Here is a 20,117-nt window from a genome sequence, read left to right on the forward strand (position 1 = left end):
ACTTCCAGGTAGTAAATAGCCAACAATAGATTTTTAATTCCATTTCCACAATAAATGGCCAAAATGGGGTGGCTTCTTTTCAATAGCATTTATCAATAGCTAAATTGTTGTTTTATATGCCATTTTCTTGGAATTCCCTAAGTGAGAGCTCTCGAATATGTGGCAGAATTCTTAATGAATACATAAAAGACTAACAAGTACGTATTCTTTTTGGTCGGATGTGAAACAATTCTATTAAAAATTGACCTACGGCGATGATCAATATGAAAGTCTATAAATATCAAGTATTTCGCGGAAACAATTCAATCAATTGAATAAAATGCCCTAATATTATAATATTAATTTGAATATATTGGAAAATATTCATAAGCACTTTAAATGTATTCAAAAATATTAAATAACCTTTTAAATATCGTATTCATTGACAATTAAGTGCAGCCAAGCGAAAATTCCACCCAACTGAATTTATTCTAAAAGTATGCTATGCTTTTACAAACGCACAAAAATCATTGCATACTTTTAGGCTCAACAAGTATATTCATTGTCAGTCCAATTGGTCAAAAACCGGTTTTCTGATCGGATCATTGTCAGCTTTAGTGTATGTGGAAGTCTAATTTAATAATTTCTTAATAATTTAAGAAACTTTTGTTATAGTATTATAATTTGCCTGAATACAACAATTATTATCTGTTTTCCTAATAATAAGATAATGCAGAGTAAAATTTGTTTGAAATAGTAAATATTTTCAATTACAAATTTGTTTGAAGTTTTTTTTTACATTCGAGTTGTAAAGTTTTTATATAAATATCTTCACTGTGATCGCATTAGTACATTAATAACCAAAATGAATTGATGTCTAAAAACCTTAATTCATTGGATCATCTTGAAAACTCGGGCTAAACCGGGATAGACTATCATCAACTATAATGCTGAATGCATAATTCAGATTTAATTTTATACAAATCGCGTTACTTTCTTAGTCATGCTATGCACATTATACATTAGTTCAAAGCATGCAATAAAAATATAATTGCAACAAAAACTGAAACTTAAGTTTTACAATGCAAATTACATTCGAAGAACCTAGTTGAGTTGAAATGCACAAGTGAGCACAGGCTACAAAACTGAGAACCATCTACAAAGGTATTAATTTAATACATAATAATTTTAAGTGAAATTGTTTCTTAGAAAACTGCTATACTGATTATGTCATAATTAGATACTTGGCTAGAAAGTTAGATAGGCTATAATTGATTTGCATTCTTTAAGTGTTGATTATAGCAACAGGTGGTGAACATTTCAAGAGCTATATTTATTTTTGCTATCAACAGAAGTGATGATCAAACGAAATCATGAAAGTAATGCAGATAACATTTAAAACTATAGAATGTTATAGCTACATACATTTAGTCAATATTGATGTGATAAAGTAATTTGATTAATTACAGGGAAGTTCGATCAATTTTAGTGTATTAAATGCACTGCTTGCAGTAGTGCATACTTGGATGCAAGCAGTGCTACTTTTGAGTTACATTTGAATGATATCTAATTCCATTATTAAAGATTAGAAATTTTACAATTTTCACTTTTTTAACCCATTAAAACAAATAACCACACAAATTAAACAGTTTTTAATCATTAAACAATTGGAATTGACTAGAATCATTTCTTAAAACTACCATTATAAAATGTTTTTGATTAACTTGTGAAACATGTAATAACATTAAAACTCGAAATGTTCAGCATCATTTTCGAGTAGTTACTAGTTCATTTTAAGATTGTGGTACGTACATTAGGTAATTAAACAATTATCCACAGTTAATACTTTTCTATATGCTATTCTTTTAATTCTTTTAATTTACAATTCGCATGTCTGCATTAATATTAATTTAAAATTTAGCTTTATGAATTATATCTTTCTTAACTCGATTTTTTTCAGTGTGTAAGCAAATCTAACGCTTGAACACTTCGCTCTGTTTGTTTTGTTTTATATTTTATTTTAATATACTTATTATCACATAATAATATATTGTAGACAGGTACATTTTGTTTTTATTCGGAAAGTTATAAAGTAATTTCAATGAAAATATTATTAATAAAATATTTATTACAAAACTTGTTCTCTTAAAATTCGAAATCGTTTTTTAAAGTAAATTATTTATACTCTGCTTTTGTTCAATTTCATTAACGTTTACAAATAATTGATGCAAAATGCGAAGCATTCATTAACATTTCATTGCGTACTTAAGTATTTTTATTTGATAACAAATGATTATTTCTTTATTGTTGGGTGCGTTGGCCAGTCAAGAGGCGGCATCTGCAAATAAAAACAAATTAGTTTAAATTGTCATAAATAATGAAAAAAATATTTTATGCAAACCAGATGATTAAGGCAAAGTGTGAGGTTCCTCCTTTTGTCACTGAAAATATAAAAGAAGAATGATGTGTGATTTAAAAGATTGTAACATATTTAAATTTGGTATTACAATTACGATTCAATTGATTATAATCTATTAATCTTAAATGAAGGTGTGCAAGTTATGATGAATAAATAACTTGAATTATCAAACAGTCTTAAAAAATCAAATTCTATGAACGTTATTAAAAAAATATAACATATTCAACAGGGATAAAACAATATATTTTTATTCCCAGTATTCTTTTATATGTATGCAGTTAAATATATAATTCTATATTAGAATTTTATCTTCTCTACTATTATAAAATATAACTGGGCTTTACACCAAACTCTTTTAGCTTTGAAGCTACATAATCTTCATTCATTAAATTCTTTGTTTACAAAATATGGTAGAGAAAACACAATCGAAAGTTAAGAGTGGCATTCGAAGCGAGACTGTTTGTCTGCCTTGTTTCCAGATTCAAGAATTCAGAACCGGTGAGTGATCGAATGAATGGGACCCTCTCTCTATCGATGGCGTATATCTTGCCCAATGGAATGAATGATATTAAATGAATCAATTTTATACGGTATACAAAATTTATGCTTGTCTTAAGTTCAGAATTAAACCCAAATCGTCATCTGAAACATCAATAAGATTAGCCACAAGATAAGAAGTTTCCGGTCAAAAGCAAAGTAAATGCAAGAGTGTCGTCCCCTACAGTGGTGGCAAGCAATAAAGATGCCAGCTTGCAAGTAAATATGAATGACTCTACTATAACTTACTAATTCTGATATGCTAATCTAAATATGTTTGTAGACATTTTGTATGCTGATAATCAATGTGGATTTGCCACATGGTGTTGCAAGTAGTTAAGACAGGTTTTAGTGAAAGAGTTTTCATGGTAATCTCCAGCATTTGCATATGGTTTTACACCTCTTAGCCGCTTATTGTGATTTATGCCCTACTCAATTGCATTGGCCACGTCTGTAGAGACACCAGAGTGCGGCAACGGCAAAGGCTGGACGCTTTGGCTCGTAAATGAAGTCCCAATACATATTCGTAAGATGTTGTGAACTGGGCAGAGAGTAGAAAAGCCAAAAACAAAAACCAAATAAACACGTCGCTTGCCATCCGTTCCCCACACTTCAAAAAACCGGCTAATTAATGACGTTGCCCCAGCGCTCATTCTCGGTCCCAGAACACACTGACGTTGAGGTCGCAGACTCATCGTTGTCCCACAGCGAGTCGAGAGCGGTGCCATTTTTGGTGACGACGTCCAAGTCGAAGTCAAAGTCGTCGACGACGGTGTCGTAAGTGAAGTGCCAATAAACACGTGATTTACTTCGGCTCAGGCCCATGGTCAAAACAGATGCGGGGATGCCGCACTTAGTCGTGTCTCGCTCTCTTTCACTGTGTGCGAGTATGTGTGTGTGTGTGTGTGTGACAGCCAAAATCATGAGGCTTATCGCTTCCATCGGCCATCAAGATTCCGCTCATTAATTTTGAAATTAGGCGGGTTTTCAAGAAGAGCAAAGAAATGATGTCCACCTAAAGTCCAAATAAACTCTGGGCACCGCTTCGTTTCCCAATCCCAACTCTCGACCCCGATGCATTTCACTGAGTGCATAAATTAATTAACTCGGCCGGAATGTCCAATGTGTGTATGTGTTAGTATGTGTGTGTGTGTTGCCGACCTTTTGTCTGGCCTGGCCAAAAACCGAAAAGCAAAGGCAGCAGCAGCAATATCGACGTCCAACCGTCTGGGCTGCAATGGCGGATTTTGCTCCGAGAGAGAGACAAGAGACAACAGCTCCAACTCCAACTCCGTCTCCAACTCCAGCTACAGCTACAGCTGCATATGAGGGTCTCTGATGCTGCTGCTGGTGCCCAACTGGCTCGTAGGATGTTGTAAATTAAAAGCCGCGGCTGCTCCTTTGTACCCAGCACACATACGAGTATCGTATGTGTGTTGCTCTGTCCTGAGTCATTTGCATTTTTGCTTACACACACAGTGACAGAGAAGAGGCCTCGTTTGCCTGGCCTGATTATGAAAGATGCTGCGTGGGTGATAAATGACTCCAGTTGACTACCAGCTACTCTACAGCTCTACAGCTCGACAACTCTTCAGCCCACCCAACGCAGCACGCCTGCCGTTTGTTGCATTTGCCTCCCCCTCAAAAATTAAGCCACGCCAAAAATGTTAAAATCTTTTGCAACCCCAACAGACACAACCGAGGCAACTCACTCGTTAACCCCTTGCTGGGTCGACGTCGCCAGATTAGCTGATGGCCTTCCACAATTTATATCACTTCATCCCCAACACCTCCCCTCCGCGGCTTCTTCTTCACTCAGCTGACAAGGGTTGAGGGAGAGAGAAAAAAGAGGAAAGAGTTCGGCGCATCAACGCCAATCTAATAGATTCCGATTGAGATTTAATTATTTCACTTAATTTTCTAGCTGACTTCATGTGGCTGACTCTGGGCTTAACTTTCATGTCCACGTCCTTTAACAAGTTAATGAAGCGAATAAATTTCTTGGCAATTATTTTGCGGATTCCTCTTAATTGACCTCAACTCAAGATGCTTCTGCTGCTGTTTCGGTTGCTGCTTCTGAGGAGAGCTGCCAAACTGGCCGGGAGGCCAATGGATAAATGGCTCTGGCTAAAAGGCAATAAACATGCTGGCCAACTAATTTGCAGCAGATTAAATAATTACGAGTATGGCCAACAGTTGAGTGAAGTCTTTATTTTACCTGCAGTGAATGATTTTGCTTTTTTAGTCGAAGATCGCAGCAAATTAACGCAGAACTTACAGCTACTCAAAAGAAATTTGCTGATTTACTATATATATATATATAAAATATATATATATGTATATAAAAATTCATTGGATAATCAGTGACTAAAATCAAGTTAAGAAAATTATTTTAAATGTTTATATGATTGAAAATTTAAAATATAGATTTCAAAAATAAGTTTTTAATCAATTAGGAAGATAAAAAATATGTATAAAGACAAATCATATAGTATTAAATCTGATCTTATTTCTTATCAGTACTTTTCTGAAAGCATATCGTCCAACGATGAATTTTTTCTCAGTGTATATTCATTACATACTTACATCACACATTGCACATTGTCTGCCATTAGCTGGGCTGCTGTGTTGCCACCTTGAGGCCGGACGCTTTGTTTATGATGAGTGATTGTTATGAGTTGTCAAAAAGGCATGTTGCCCTAGTGTGTGTGAATGAGTGTGTATCTGCTGTCTATTCAGCAGGAAATCCAGCAGGATTTGTTAAAATATGCCGCCAACATATGCAAATATGTTTGTCTACACAAGCCAAAAGAGACATCGACGAGGAGATACAAATAGATAGAGGGAGAGAGAGAGAGTGAATGAGACTCTCATATGAGGAGTCGACAGACAGCAGACAAGCGCCACTTGACGCCGAGCCAGGGTAGCCACCCTCACACATAAAGTGGAAACCTATCAAAGTAAGCCGCCCTGCGCTGAGTTGACAATCAACCCCCGGCGAGTTTTGGCTTTAATGTTTTGACAGTAAAATAAACATATCCAAGTGCGGCGGCCTCTTACCAAATGAGTGCACATACTCACAAGCGAATGAATTGATGTGAGTAGTGAGTGTAAGTGTGAGTGTGAGCGTAAGTTTGAGTAGTGAGTGCAAAGCACATAGATGTCAAATATAATTCATCATCCATAGAGGCATCAAAGTCTGTCAGTGATTTCCCCCTGGCCCAAGCCAAGGCCAAGGCCAGCATCATTATCAGTCTATCTATCTTTCTGTATCTTTTGCTCAGTCTTTAGATAAAGTATCTGCGTGTAGTGTTTGTAGCTTTTGCATTGCCAACTTTTCCGGATTGGTGTCTTTTATTCAACAGCTTCAACTTTGTCACTCAACGGAAAACACTTTCTCGGTATCCTTTTAAATAATTAATGTCAATTAGAGACGAAAAGTTAATTTTGGCCATTCAGTCTGATTGGAAAGGTCTATCTCGTTCGCTCTCTGTCGACCTGGCCTCGCCTGTCATAAATATTTTATAACATCAATTACAAAGCACTTAACTTTCCATGAATTTAATACGAAAGAAGCCCAAACTTCAGCTTCAACTGCTGCTACTGCTGCTGCTCATTTATCTCATATGGCAAACAATCAGCACTCGACAAGAAGAGCAATCATCTTTTCCTTCTACTTTTTTTCCCGCTTTACTCGCACGGACAAGTGTAAGCCGGGAAGAACATGTCTATACACGTTTGTGCATGTGTGTGCACATGCCTGTAGCATAAGTCCATCAGGATCAGCCAGGGGCAAACTAAAGTGACTCGATATAAAGCTAACCGGAGTAGCGAGGGAAACACCCCCAGAAAAAAAGACCGTCTTGATAGCTTTGTCCTTGTTCGATACGGACAATATTGAAAGTGTGGTGATTTACTTGCCTCTGTTTCAGCAGCCAAAGCAACAGCAACAAAATCCCAATCGCAATCCCAAATAAAATAAAATTAAAATCTCATCAGGGGCACAAGTGGCCCAAAACTCGAACCCAGCACCGAGGTTTGCACACGTTGAATGTTGATAAAAACAATATCAATACATGCGAGTCCGGTAGACATCGTCTGCTTGCCTTTTTCCCCCTGCCTTCTGCTGTGGGCCATGAACACTTAGTCGCCTCACCATCGATGTCGTTGTCGATGTGGATGTGGATGAGTCTTGGCCTCAGACTCGAAGTCGAACTCGAGCTTGGGCGCGTGCCGTCTCGTTTCGTCCGCAATCCCCCCATTGATATTCATAGTCGATTTTTGCGTGGAAAAACGCAAAAGAAAAACGCAGCATCAAGCAAAACGGCAACATACTTATACTACATAAATAAATAAAATTTATGATTCTTGTGTACAACTGGGATTTCGGATTTGGTCTGTGCTTTTGGGGATTTCTCTTCTTAAACAACTGATAACCACGATATGGACTAGAGACTCGAAATCACAGCTGCTCAAACTTAAGTATATCAATCAAGTTATGGATATGGATTACACATAAATCTACTGTTTTTGAAAAAAATTAAATAATGTGTTGAACACATTCTCATTAACTTGGAACTTAAATATTCTTTACTACATTATCAAATATACTTTAGAAAATCCTTTGATTTGTGAATACTTAGTCTATTTTTCAGTGATATGAGAACTACAATCACAGCATCTATACATTTTGTATTTAAAAATTTCTTAAATTAATTTTCAGTAATTCAATAAATTCAATAAAATTCAAATTTACTTGGCTTGATTTAATCTCCAAATTTCATTATGATTGATGATCGTCAGTTTCAAAATATCTAATAGGGTGTCTTAAAGCTTCATTATCAAAAATATATTCCTCATTCGTGTTCTCATTTGTTTCACTATAAAAACACGGACAAGTCAACTTAACTCCCATACTTTATCAAAGTGGAAATGGAAATCATTGAGAGGGTTGAAGGCGAAATCCAATTGTTGATTGCTCTATCAATATCCTGCAGATCTCTCAATAACTCCCTTTTATTTAAATTAACAGATATCTGACATCCCAGATATTTATTTAGAATTTCCCTTTCCGTTTGTGTTTATAAGGTGGACTTTTCAAAATAAGAAAAGTCATGTGTGCCAGAGTAATAGATACAGCTATTTAAGTGCACACATAACTCTTACAGTTTGTTTGATGCGGGGCAGGGTGCTAAAGTAAATGAATGAACCTCTAAGGTTTGTGTTCATTTAAATGCCACATTGTGTTTCTAAAGTGTCCCAGGAGATTTTTTGAGGCGTTAAAGCGTGGCACCCTCTTGTTTGGTCCAAACAAAATGCAGTGGTTTCCGGTTCAGCAACGCCCCGGAGAGGCTGGCGGAGAGTGGAGTTAGTGGCAGTTAATTCGCCAAAGTCAGTAACCTCATCAAAGAAGCACTAGCCGTCTCTCCGTCCGTCTGTCTGCTCCTGGCTGGGCGTGCAACCGGAGAGAGGTGTGGGGAGGATGGTTGGTGGGGTGTCGTCGCCGTCTACGAGTGCCACCGCTACATTAGATTTACGCCAAACGACGTGAGGCGCATATGTTTATGAGTCTCGTTGAGATTGAGTAGTCAGACAGCAGGGGCATGCCCATGGTTAACCGAAAACCAAGCAGGACGCGTTGCGCATAAAAGCCTCATGGCCAGCATCCAGCTAGCATCGCCAGTGGCAAAGGTTTTCTTTCCTAGCTGCTTTGCCGCACGCTGCTTGCTAATGGATTTCGGAGTTACCGCTCTCAACTCTCTGTGCTGAAGAAGGGTTGCGAACGCTTTGATAGCCCGCCCGCTCGGCAGCATGCTTTCAATTTACTTCCCCACTTCCCAAAACGCCCTTCTGCTTTATTGTTGTTGCAGCTACGTCGCCAAGCTTTGACTCTAGCACCCGGCTGCTGTGACTTACGCACCGTGAATGAATGCGTTGTTAGCAAGAGAGCTGGGCCCTGGGCACATTTGTGCCCGAGGGAGGCCCAAGTCCGGAGTCCTCAGTACTCAGTCCGTCTGCCGCATTCGGTATTCCTTATTGTCGCTGGGGTTTTCCCGCACGCGACTTTCACACTAACGTAATAAAGAGCTCAACGACACTCAAATTGAATACGTTGCTCATGGTGCGAATGCCGTAATGATTTTCTATGTGGAACTCGATGCAGATAATGGTGCGATACCCATACCCACACCCGCAACCCGCACTTCTCCCGCTTCCATGTCCACGTCTGCTTGGCAACCCTCTGGTAGTGTCTGCAGTTTTTGGGCGGTTTTGTTTTTGTTTGCGTGGTGATAGAAATTAACCCCTCAATTGAGGTTGAATTTAATTTGGCGCAAAATGGCAAAGAGGGTGTGCGTGTGCCATCCCAGAACCAGAGTCGAGAACCCAAGATGAGATGAGATGCGATGGGATGCTGCTCATTTGGCTGCCGTTGAGTTTGTACAGTTGAAAATGATATCGCTGCTGTTAACGCTAAAGGGCCATTGTCAAATTGTCTCTTATTAATTATGATGATGCGATGCGTGTGCCGCACGCTGCGACTACTTTACTTCCTACACCCTTCCCACTTGCTGCGAAGGGTTGTTGTTTGTTGCATGGCCATGCAAATTTGCCTGAATTTGGCGTCTTTAACGTAATTTATTGCACGTTGGGCTTAGAGTGAAAAGTTAATACCGAATAGAGCCCAAACTCGGCACAGTATATGAGATATATTTAAATCCTCAACTCGAACCTCCTCAACCTCATACTCCCACTATTCACCCTTTGGAAAGGGTGGAGTCGTTGGCTTGAGGTGGAATTGATTTTGCACATGAAACTATGCAAGGTACCCCAACAAAATTTGCTTAATTTATATCAGACAATGGCAGCCAGCCGAACAATAGCGCACACAAAGCCAAAGCCAGTCAAGCAATCACAGCATAAAGGTTTATGTACTTTAAGCACCCGCTTCCCCATCCCCTCGGGATCCTGACCTGCGCCCCATTAAACCCATTTAGTTCGTAGCCAACATCCATTGTCGAGTGTAGTTTAGGTAATGATTAAAGCTCTCGAGCAGCATAATACCTAATGGGTAATACATTTTGATTAGCAAGTCTTTTAAATTAGAATTATTATTATTGTTATGCGTGTAGTTAATGTGGTCTGTCATTCCGTTACACTTAGCTGTGAATTTTATACTAAAGTCAACCATGTTTTTTAAGCTTAAAGTCTAGACAACAGTTATTTGAGAAGCATGTAAATTTTCTTTGCATTCCGCAAGAACTTAAAGTTTTTAATATTGACTATTAATATTGTTTAGTAAAACAGAAATTTTCCTGTGTAATACATAAGAATATGTACTTCAAATTTGTGTGTTAACAATTTTCAAACAGAGTTGAAATAATAAACTGAAGAATTCCCTATATCTGTATATTTCGGTATCCACTTCTTTTTGGCTATTATCCAAACGTTTTCAATGTAGCTTATATTCTGTCTTAACTTATCCATTAACTACTCAACTTAATTGAATTAGTTAATACAGACATTAATTATTAATCGTCTTCAGAGCTGTCCAAGACAATTGGGTTGCATTCTCACAAAACGCTTACCAATAAACGATGTCGGTCAATAGAAGTCGTAACTAATGAAGCAGAACAACAAGATCAATGGGCGCAGTCATGAGACACCTCTGGCTGTCGCAGGGGGGAATCCCGAAACCCCGACAGAGCGCTACAATTTTCGAGATCGCAGCATGTGGAACTAGCGCCAGCCCAGACATCCAGTTGAGGATGCTTTCCTGGATTTGGTTCGCGAGTGGGTTTCATTCATTCGCGATATTTCATTTCTTTATTAAGTCAATGCCATATTTTGTGTCAGTGGGCGCCGGTGTCCTGGCTGGATGCACAGCATTTAAATGGCCACAGCGTATGACGCTTGCCCCATCCCTCCCCGTCTGAGGGCAGTGCTTACTGTGGCGTGCACAGCTGGAGCTTGTTACTTTGATGTATTTGAGACGCTTTGCGCCGCGCGTTTATTTGTGGATGCGTCAGACGCAACAGCGGGACACCATTTGATTCGCGATCTGAGCTGCCAGCATCCGGACAAACTTTTGCACTCTTCTTCTTGTGCATTTATAAATAATCACTCAAAGCTGTTTACACATTTTTTTCATTTTGTCTATCACCAAAAGGAGTTAGTTAAATATTGTATATTGCTGCAGGAGCGAACGAGTTGTTCGTTTTAGTTCCTGTTGCATTCGTTTCTATATATTGCAACGGAACTAAGTGAACGAGCGTGAACTAGTAGTAAAGACAGCTTAGTTCGTTTTAGTTCTTGTTGATTTCACTCACATACATTGCAATTGAACTAAGTGAACGAGTGTGAACTAGAAGTCGCAATGGGTGAGTGCTTAGTTCTTTCTAGTTCATTATGCATTCTTTCACATGCATTGCAATTGAACTAAATGAATGAGCCAGCTTCGTTCAAAGCTTCGTTCGCTCAGTAACTTCCCGCGCTCAGTGAACTTCCGCTTAAAGTTGTGTGCGATTTCGCTGTTTTGCTTTCTTAAAGTAATGGTGAAATTAATAATTGTGTTTCGATTAGCTGTAACGAGTTACGACTTGGCTCCACTTAGCCCCCAACACCCTCCTGCCACCAAGCCATATGGGTAAGTAACAAAGACGCAATCCGAAACATTTGTCAAACGCTTGTCAAAGGCCTGAAAAGCTTGTTGGGGAGACAATGCACGACATATGAGGAGGTATTGGTTATTTTGGCGTTTGGTAACGTAACCGCCCATTAGCCACATGCGCGCCTGCGTGACACTTTGGCATCAATCAAAGTTTCACCCGTTTACTGCATGTGAGCGTGTGTATGTGTGTGTGTGAGTGCTGAGCTAGGTTTGGTATTGAAACTTGTGGGGCGATTGTTGTTGTGTATTTGTTATTGTTGCCGCCGCCTGCCGTCAGCGCGCGTAAAAAGACATTTTGACAAATTCAAGTAGCGCCATCTACACACTCGGCTTTAATAGCTTTTATACTGCCTGTCACGATATTTCATCAGTCAAACGACCGCGTTGCCGACCACGAACCACGAACCACGACCAGCGACAACAGCAACAGCGGAGGCAACTGACACACATGGTGGCTGGATTCAAGGCCGGAAAAAGTGGAGGACAACAAGAGGGCTAAAGCCGACACAGTAGCGCGAATTTTATTTGATGTTATTTCCATTTGAAAATGAGTTATTGGTGCTGGTAACAACCCCTAAAAGCACCCCCGAGCTCAAATCGAGTCAAGTCTCTGAGCCATTTGTTTGTTGTCCAGACAAACACAAAACTGAGGCACTAACTCAGCCTATAAACACGCAGAGTCCCAAAGCCCAAAGCCCGAATCGAAGGTGGAGTTGGAGTGCGTGGGCGTGGGCGCGGCCCTGTGCCAGAATGTGCATAAATTTTTTGGGTGCCAAGTATGGCGCCCCTTTGTTTGGGATTGCTTTCATTCCTTCTCTACCTCTCGTTACACACATGCGTTCATTCGAATTGCGATTTCCTTTCATTCGCTTCTCCGATTTGATTTATTTTATTTGTTTTGTATGACACCCGCAAGTGCTTCCCCAATCTCCACTCCTCTGCGCCACTCAATGCTATCACACAGCTATATTGTGGTATATTAATTTTGTAGGCGTATTCGCAAACCAGAAGCGCTTAGATTCCCGAATAAAATGTTAACTTCGAGGATATAATATTATATTCCAGCCATGGCCAACAGGGAGTGGTTAATCAAATGGGCTTTCAAACTGTTGTAATAACACAACCAGGAACAGGAATTATATGAGATATGAGCATTGCGTGGACATGGCAATTGGTCATTATCAATGTTGACTAAAGATTTGTGATAATGAGTGTATTCAGTCGCATTCGGATTCATTCGTTAATGCCATCAACTTAATGGCTTGATTGATTGCCCGACTACTAAATCCTTTTAATGCGATAACTAAACAGACTTTATTAGCTCAAGTTGTTGAGCATATGTTTGTGAAGTTTATTAGCTGCAAATTTGTCTTACAATTGAATTTATAGCTATGCTTTTGTAAATAAACACTTTTAATATAAGGAAGCGTTGTGCAATAATTGTAATTACTTGCCTATGCACTGCTTGTAGGTTCGCTTATTTACGTAGCAAGCAGTTCGTGCTAGGCAATTGCATTGCACTGCTTGTTCAGGGCTTTGTTTTCCCTGTTTTCTTTAAATTGCAACTAAATGAAAATTAAACGATAATTTCATGCTATTTTAAGCAGAGATAAACCCAAAGTACCCACTTGCACATATGACATGTGTCTGTGCACATATTTATCGAACCTTCCTATAGGGAGCGAAGCCAGGGTCAATGGACATTAAGTTTCCCATTTCGATGACTGATTGATGACGCAAATGAATGAAAAGGTGTGATGAAGCGAATGCGTGTGAGTGCTGGAATGAGTGTGAGTGCGAATATGTGTGTGGCACATTAGATATTCATGTGATTCGGCATCATCCGCGTAGCGGTAAAACAACCCACAGCAACAGCAACAGCAGCATTGCATTGCTCTTCCTGAAATGGGGAGGGCGAAGGCAGAAATGCCTCGGGACCGCCCACTCAGTGTTACAGTCTGATAAATCACATATTTTCGCTGATCAAATCAATCTAATTGACATCACTCAAAATGATGGCAGAAAACTTTTCACATTCGTTTTCGCACAAAAAATGCGAATAAATGAGTTCAAAATGGGGGACGACGACGACGTCGACGCTTCCACGACTCACTGAGCCCACGCCCCGGGCGCTTTTCTGTTTTTTTCCTGATTTTTTTTTTTTTTTTTTTTTTTTTTTTGGCTTAATGGTGGCTATGTTTCGAGCAGAGCAGAACGCGGTGCGTTTGCCGTTCTGCCGTATGCCGTCTGCGGCAATAGCAGAGCAACGTGATTTATTTTCATTTGGATGCCGATGCCACCGCCACCCAAATTCAACGCTCCGTCATCCTGACATTCGAATTGAAATGCAAATTCTGACGAATGTGCGCACGTTGCGCGCCTAGGGTCGGTTCTGTTAGCTGGGTTTGCTGCTGGGAGGATGCCTCGCTTCGTCTCGACCGACTGATGAACGACAGCGACAGCCAACGACTTTCTATGGTAAATGAGCCATCAACCCATGTGCGTTTCAATCGGAAATACACATGTGCATACGCCCAAAATACATATATGCTTAAGCATCTCCACCCACATGCCCAGCTATTCACATATGTACTCGCATTGCCCACACACACATATCCTTTTTGCATATCCTTATGTACAATAGATTCATTTACTTCTTGGCGATGAATCGTCATCCACAGTAATTTCAGCATATAAAGTATAGCCTAGATCAAAAGTTGCAGCCGTCAAATAACAATAGTACTAATGAGATAAAGTTGTCTAGCTTTTTTACATTCGCAGAATATTATTCTGAAAGTCTTTTTCGAAAATTCGCTATGCAATAATAGTGCACTGCTTGCAATATAGATGCATTTATATGCAAGCAGTGCATTCAATTCTCTACTATGGGTCTAAAAACTGACAATGGGGTGTTTGATTTAAATGGTTATTAAACTTGGTTTACACAAAATCAGATTCAAATTGAGTTTGAGAACATCATTATTCAAGATTATAGTATTTCAAAATCATATTGTCGTAAAAATACATGTTAAATCGTATGTGATCTTAGTAAAAGTGAACATAGCTGTGTGAATAGCTGTGTGCAGCTCGTCAAAAATTTAAACTTTCAATTAACTGTATTAATATACAATTATATAATATATACATTTCAATTATAAATATATGCATAAATAAGAAACTGCAACTCATAATATAAATAGAGTTTAAAACTTACTTACATCATTCAGCTATATTTTTAAATAACTCCGTATCCCAATCGAGTTGTCTCATCGCCTGTGTTAAGTAAAGCAAGCAGTGAAATGAACAAGTTAATGTGTGATACGAAAGGAGACGTAGTGATAATATTTACAGGCATTTGTCTAGGCGATTCCTTATTGCTGGACATGCCTTAAGCTGCGCCAGACCCGTAAACTTGTTTATCAACCGGAATAAGTACGCACATATCGTATATACTTACAACAGTACATATTTACATACATGTTGTTGACTCCCGATTCGAGGAGCGAGGAGAGAGTTGTAGGGAAATGCTGCGTTTTAACGGTACGTGTATTAACAAGCTCACTGCATGCGCACGTTTCTCTCTGTGTGTTCGCATTCCCTCAATGTACATAGAGTACAGAGAGTAGACGCTATTCTGCGGCCAGACTGTCACAGTGTCACACTGTCGGACAGTTGCCTCCTCCTCCTCCATCCCATCCATCCTCTCCCTGGGCGCCTTAATGCAGCAACGCTTCCAGCTATGCACGGCACACAACTGTATCCCTTTTGAGCTGTGACATGGAAGTCGACGACATCGCTCATACACACAGCACACAGCATGCCCAGTTGGAAATGTGCCACGAGTCCTGGCGTCAGCCTAAAAGTAGACTACAATTTGTGCGCATTTTTAAATGATCCTTGATAAAGTATTCTTATAGAAAAAAATGAATTTTAATATATATTTCAAATATGCGAATTTAATAAAATATGTTCCCATCATTTTGTAGTTTTAACAGGCCGCTAAAAGTAGACTAGACTAGAATTATCCTTGAGAAAATGTCCATAAATTATATGAAAAGTAAAAGCATCATTTTGGCATTATAAATTATTGCGAATTTAATAAGATATTTACAGTTTCTACAGGGTTCTTTTTCGCAGTCCGTCTGTACTCACACATGCACACCACAAAGGCTTCTACATATAGTACACACAGCACACATACACATACAAAAGGGGGGGCATTGTAGTGCCTGCCTTGGAGAGTTGATGTCGGTCTCGGCGGTCCAGTCGCTTGTTCAGGCAAAATAAGTTGTTCAAGTGGCAGCTTAATTCGCATAAAATGAAAACACGCTGTCTACATTGTTCCTACAACTTTTCGAGTTTTTTATGGCTCTTAAAATGGCTGCTAGACAAAAGGGTTACCCAAGCGCCGGGCCTGCCTGTAAAATCTATTGCAATTGCGCTTGCGTTTTGGCCACTTACCAAAAGCATATTCTCAAACTTTTCTGCCCTTTTTGTTTCTTTTCTTTGCTTCTTGTTGTTGGGTCGGTTTTGCTCAAAATAATTGCATACTATTTAGCGAGCAAAACAGGCAAAATGTTTTGCGTTTAATACATTGTACGTGCGCTAATTGAAAATGAGCAGAACAAAATATTATTCAGAAATGTACTGCTTGCAGTCCAACATAGATGCAGCAAGCAGTGCATCGAATTACTTTACTCTATTTATAAATATTTTAATAATGCAAGCTAAAGTAGAAATTATTAAAGTAATTATAAGAAGCACGTTCAGCTTGAGAAAGTCTGAGCTTAACGATAAAATACCGATTAGATAATTCAGAGAATTCGTTTCTTATCTTTTGTATTAATATGAACGCAGAAATTATTAAACTAATTACAGAAAAATATATGTTCAGCTTGAGAAAGTTCAATTTTAATAATAAAATGCCCAGCAAAAGATTATGAATTTATTCAACAGGGCGCAAAAAGAAAATTAGGACATTAAATAGGAATTTTTTGGTGGCAAAAAACCAACTTGCGGTATTTTATTATTATGTTAATTTTCGACTTGACTCCTGTAAAATGTGAAATGCGTGCCAGCCGACTGATCAACTTAATAGCAAAATGGGAATGGGGTAGGAACTTGAAGCTTGCAAGACGTAAACACGAAGGCCGTCAAAAGAACGAGACGAGCCACTCGTACTTGCAACACAGGTGAGGCAAGCAGGCGGCTGGCAGGCAGGTGTCATTGAACACTTCATATCCCAGGGGAGAGAGTAAATAAAACGAGTACATTTTGCGTTTACGTTTGCGTTTGCGTTTGCGTTTGTCGGGCAAAAGTCGCGTGGTAGTTGTGTGACTTCATAATAAAGCCATAAGCAGGAATGTAATAACGAAATGCATTTAATCGCTTAGCTCCAAATGTTCACACATAGCCTGACATCGGGAATTATTGTATTTACATTTATGAATTGTTAAAGCTATTATAGCATTTCAACCCCGTCGGACGTTGGCAATTATTTGTATGACAAGAGAAACAGTTAGTAGACTGTATGTAGTATGTATGTATATGCATACGAGTATAAATAAAAAAGTGGTAAATAGAACAAGTTTAAATCGTTTGTTAACCGTTCGAAGCGCACGAGGGAAATATCATATTACGCCCATACTCATAATGAATACTTTAAATTAACGGACGAGCGTTGTTATAAAATAAAATAAAATGTTTTTGTTTCGCAATGATTTGCACTTTTAATCAGATTCGTAGACGAGAGGTGAAATGTGCGTGTGGAGATTGAGCTTCGTAGCAAAATTAATTGAAGAATTTCACAGCAAATAAAGCTTCCCTTTCCACTGGCTGGCTGGCTGGCCTACAAAGTCAGAGCAACAACAAAAACAACAACAACACAATGTCAGTTAATCACGAAACGAAGTTGCATGTTGCCAATGTGCACTCAGTACTAACATATTCAGAAATCCATATGAATATTCAATTAGTGCGTTTTTTTTTACCTCTCTCTCTCTTTCTGCTTTCTGTTGGAGAATATTAAAATGATTTTTGAATCCACTTCGAATTGTGCAAAGGCAAAGTTAATCGACCAACAGATACGACACACCCATTTTCAGTTGGGTGGTAAATAAAGAAACGCAACAAGCTTCACAGAATAAACAAAATCAAGTAATAAATATTGAAAATGCAAATTGAATTTGATACGACGTTTGCGAGTTTGTTTGTAAGTTAATGAGACCCCAAGTAGACATAAATATGGTTATAATAACGAGAGTACTATTGTTTCAATTACTCATTAGACAATTGAAAGGAATAAGTCTTCTTCTACTTTAAGTCTGCTTGTTCTCTCTGTCATCCCTTCATGTAATTCTATAAGTAGGACCACTGTGCACACACAGAATGTGTGTGTGTGTGTGTGTCTCGTTTCGCTGACTTTCGCCCGGGCCTTGAAAACCGTAGTCGACGCGATCTACGCTACAATAACTTAGCGGTTAAATTCTGCATAAATGAATAATTATGCTTTTAATGGCGCAAATTGCGAATTGAATTGTTTGCCATTATATTCTGCACAGCAGACAACCGACAACTTTTCATAACCACAAACGGTTTGCTTTTATGCACATTCGTGAGACACCTAATTTCCATGTCAATTCCCCCTTTTAGTCTCATTCTCCTCCTCCTCTCCTCACTACAAAATGTGGCATTAAATGCTGCTCAGCGCTGGTGACAAGCATCAAATTTATTATAGTCTGACATTAAAATTGAGACATTAGAGTAGGCAACAAATATTTATGTTCTCGATATTCGTGTGGAAGCCAAAACGATTTCGTAGATTGGCATTGCATAAATATTGAAACTAGAATTATTGAGCATATCTTATTGATAAAATATTGTTTTAGATAACAATAATTTATGCAATTTATTTTAAATGCTTTGTCAATATTACTGACACATATTTTGCAACAAATGTTATTAGTAAATATGTTCTTGGAAAATATTTATGTTTTTAATGAATACTTAAGTTTGGATGAAAAAATTCAAATTTTTATAATGCTTTTAAATGTTAAACAGGATATATATAATTTATAAATAATTTGCTAAATTCATTCAGAATGCTTTCGAGATATTATATATATTTTTTTATATATAGTATATTTCACAAAAAATTTCATATTTGATTTATAAAAATGTTGTAGGAAATATTCATGCTTTCAACAATATTGTATACAAATATTTAAAAATTTGGGAGATGTATTAAAATTAAAAAAAATTGAGCTGGTTGATATCGTAATTTATAAATTGTTCTGCAATTAATGAAAAATTGTTGAACGATATTATTCAGCTATATAGTATATTACTATTTGCGGCGTCAAATAATTATTGTGGATTGGACAAAAACATTTTAAGATTTTAAAGTTAAATTAAAGTGTTAGGAAGTTTATTGAAAATACCAATCAAGTGTTATAAATTTCTCTCCCCGTTTACCCCCTCTAGTTACTTATTATATTTAGATAGACACACATACTATGCTTCAAAAATATATTCATAAAATTATATAATAATATTGCTCACACGGCTTTCCAATAATAATAATAATATTAGTCTCTAAAAACAAAATAATTTGTTAGCGCATTTAGTCTTCGGTTTCTGAGATTGTGTTTTTCTCTGTTTATTAATTATGTTGTTAGTCAACACAACTCAGAACATGTTAATTAAGAGAACTCTACTGAGATTTGCGTGGCATAGAAATAAGTTATAAGAAATAAGTTTTTTTGTAGACATTTGTAACAATTAATATTGTTCGAGCTTGCACAACTTTCAACAGACCATAACCAATGCATTTATTATCCGATCTTAATGAAAGTTGTAGACTCACTGTCTATAGCTTTAAATTATATGTGTGTACAAGTTCAAGGATGTTTTCGTCAAGCGCTTACATAAATATTATTCCTGCATATTAAAATGTTAAAAGAAAAATATGAATAGAGCTGAGTGCGAAGTGCAACTCGAGGGGTAAGTGGCATGCACTTAGCACATATTTAGTTATACTTTTATTATCTTTCGAGAGATACATATTCATATCGAAGTATGCAAATTAGGGACATGTGTGCGCAGTTCGAAGTCAACTGGTTTTGGGTTCATTCTACTTGCTCTAGAGTAGTGCAACGTGTATATCAAGATGCAACATTTTCCGTTCAATGGTCAACAACAGCAGCGGCTGTAGATGTGGCAGCGACAAAGGCTTAGTCTGCCTAATTAAAAATTCTTGTAAGGCAATTGCAAAATTGGTTTCTTATCTTTGTTTTATTATCGGCGCCACGAACGCTTCAACATGATGAGCTGATGGATAGCTGCCCCCAAACCTAGGGCGGGTGTAAGACCTTTTGACCGCACTCTTCTCTCTCTCTCTCGCTTGCTAACTCTCTTTGTGGCCTGAGGATCTTGTGTGTCGAGCAAAAACAACCTTGCATTTATGAATAATATTATATTGTTTCATGATAATTTGCTGCCGCGTTTTTTTCTCCG

The 20,117-nt window shown here is 38.1% G+C and overlaps 1 long non-coding RNA gene across 1 annotated transcript; it reads right to left on the reverse strand.

The window, feature by feature from the left end:
* Nucleotides 1–1,651: 1,651 nt before the first annotated feature.
* LOC117571711 (uncharacterized) lies at nt 1,652–15,280 on the reverse strand. Its single transcript, XR_004572470.2, has 4 exons — nt 14,953–15,280; nt 14,822–14,876; nt 2,381–2,420; nt 1,652–2,317 (listed from the first exon to the last, which is right to left on the reverse strand). It is a non-coding gene; the product is annotated as an uncharacterized LOC117571711 (long non-coding RNA).
* Between the last annotated feature and the right edge of the window lie 4,837 nt (nt 15,281–20,117).

This window comes from Drosophila albomicans, chromosome 3 (genome assembly GCF_009650485.2).
Source record: "Drosophila albomicans strain 15112-1751.03 chromosome 3, ASM965048v2, whole genome shotgun sequence".
In the NCBI taxonomy this organism is placed as follows: domain Eukaryota; kingdom Metazoa; phylum Arthropoda; class Insecta; order Diptera; family Drosophilidae; genus Drosophila; species Drosophila albomicans.